Source organism: Anopheles arabiensis, assembly GCF_016920715.1.
Source record: "Anopheles arabiensis isolate DONGOLA chromosome X unlocalized genomic scaffold, AaraD3 X_pericentromeric_contig0012, whole genome shotgun sequence".
NCBI lineage: Eukaryota > Metazoa > Arthropoda > Insecta > Diptera > Culicidae > Anopheles > Anopheles arabiensis.
The window spans coordinates 85,001-87,500 of record NW_024412090.1 but is presented as its reverse complement, the minus strand read 5'-3'; the positions used below and the strand labels follow the sequence as shown (position 1 = coordinate 87,500).

General features: G+C 47.4%; 1 pseudogene; it reads left to right on the top strand.

Moving 5' to 3' along the window:
• LOC120907599 overlaps positions 1-2,500 on the top strand; it is an 8,657-nt pseudogene that overhangs the window by 2,964 nt on the left and 3,193 nt on the right.

Sequence of the window (2,500 nt, the reverse complement as noted above, 5' to 3'; positions counted from 1 at the left end):
GACGGTAACGATGAATTCGGGCCGCAAACGCGAAAAGGCAGAAGACCAGTGGCTGATGACCAACAGCCTGGTCAAGTGGGTTGCAAAGATTGCAACAACAACAACAACAACCATCGAGGTTGACCCCTGTTAGGAAGCGGTGGAAAATATTCCAAGTCCGAGAAACGGACCGAATATTAATGAGGGTAGAATTAATAAGAGGAAGAAGAAGAAGAGCAAGAAGAAGCAGAATAAGCCCAGGAAGCGGCCTGAGGCTCTGCTGATATCGGACTGCACTTCCGAGGAGCTGGCGAAGTTGCTCAAGGAAATGAAGCAGTCCGATGCTCTTAAATCGGTTGGAGAGACAATCTCTAAGGTCCGACGGGCCCAGAATGGAGGCATGTTGCTAGAACTTAAGCAGGGTAGTTCTGCTAGTGCAATTGCCCCAAAGGTTAAGGAAGCGGTGAAGGGCAAGGCGTCAGTGAGAACGCTAGCTCCTTCTAAAATGATTGAGATCATGCATCTCGATGAAATCACCACCCCAGAGGAGGTTGCGGAGTCTGTCAAAGCACAGCTCAACATCGAGATAGAAATAGATCGTATCAAAATGAAGAAAGGCCGCGCGGCCGGTACGCAGTGGGCACGGATCAACGTATCGCTGCCAGACTTTCAAAGCTTCCTGAATTTGGGAAAGCTGAAAGTTGGTTGGTCGATATGCCATATCCGCGAGGTAATGGAGGAGCAGAAATGCTATAAGTGTTGGAAGGTAGGCCATACGAGCTACCATTGTAGGGAACCAGACAGAAGTAATCTGTGCTGGAAATGCGGTTTGATGGACACAAGAAGCAAGCTTGTACCAACTCTGTCAAGTGTTTGGATTGCGGTACGAGGTCACAGAACCCTCACGCAACGGGCAGTTATATGTGTCCCCGAAGGCGAACGATTAGATAATAATGGTTAGGTTGCTACAACATAACCAGAATCATAGTTATGCTGCATTTCAGTTAATGTGGCAAACGATTAGGGAAAGAATCTGCGGATATAGTGTTGATTGCAGATCCGTATCTGGCAACAACCAACGTCAAAGTGTTACGCAATGACGATAACACAGCAGCGGTAGTGGTTAACGCGGACTTACCAGTTAAGGTAGTCAGTAAGGCTTTGAAGGGTTTAATGATAGTTGACATAGGTGATATGCGAGTGGTTAGCGTTTACGCGCCACCTAGATTTAGTATGGAAGAGTTCCAGAACATGTTGGATAACACGGTAATGGCCGTAACCGGTATCCACAAATTCGTTATCGGGGGACTTCAACGCTTGGTCATCAAGTTGGAACAACCAACTTGGCGAGCGTGGAGAAACCCAGAAACGAAGAAGGTGAGTTAGTTTTATCAACCTTTGCGCAGATTGACGCAATTTTATTGAACGACGGCAGCACCCCAACTTATGTTGGACCAGGGCGCACGTCAGTAGTTGATCTTACTTTTGCGAGCCGAACCGTAGCAAGATCATTTAAGTGGGAGGTGTTATCTAGCTATATGAACTCTGATCATCGTGCAATACGAATAGATCTTGAGACGCAAAGCGTGCGTAATCTGTCCCGACCCATAACGGGATGGAGCATCAAGTATTTTAGCAAAGATATATTTGAAGTTATGATGCAAGCCGCTTCTGAGACCGAGGTCACAACAAGCGAAGACTTAATGCGTATACTTGTCACGGCGTGTAATGCGACGATGACTAAACGTAAGAGGTACACTCCTAACAAGAGTGCATTTTGGTGGACGTTAGAGATTGAGGCACTTCGCAAAGAGTGCAAACACCGCGATCGATTAGCGCAAAGAGCTTTTAATACTGATCTCTATTCTACTTTTAGGGACGAGTTCAAGGTGGCACGGAATGCCCTCAAGCGATTGATCAAGCATACCCGACAGAGGAAGTGGAAAGAGTTCCTGGGAACAGCGAACAACGCATCATTCGGTATAGTATATCATACGTTCAAGAAAGTGGCCGAGGGTTCGATTGGACCCCGAACCATGACTTTGGACGAGTTTAGGGAAGTGGTGAGCGAGCTTTTTCCTACTCACCCAAACACGGTGTGGCCTGAATATCGTATCGATCAGCCACGAGAGTTTGAAAGGGTAACTAATGATGAGATTCTTGCGGTTGCCAGGAGACTACCCAACAAGAAGGCGCCGGGACCAGATGGTATCCCGAATGAGGCGCTGAAAGTTGGTATGTTGACTGCAACCGATGTCATTTGTGCAGGGTTTACCAAGGCTGTTTAGAGAACGCGAAGTTCCCCGATGAGTGGAAAAGGCAGAGGTTGGTGTTAATACCGAAGCCGAACAAACCACCAGGGGAACCGGGTTCAGTTCGCCCATTGTCTACTAGACGGGGCAGGTAAAGGTTTAGAACGCATCATAGTGCAACGGCTAAATGCACATATCGAGGAAGTCAACGGACTGTCTGACGACCAATTTGGTTTCAGAAGTCGTCGATCAACAGTTGATGCGATTCA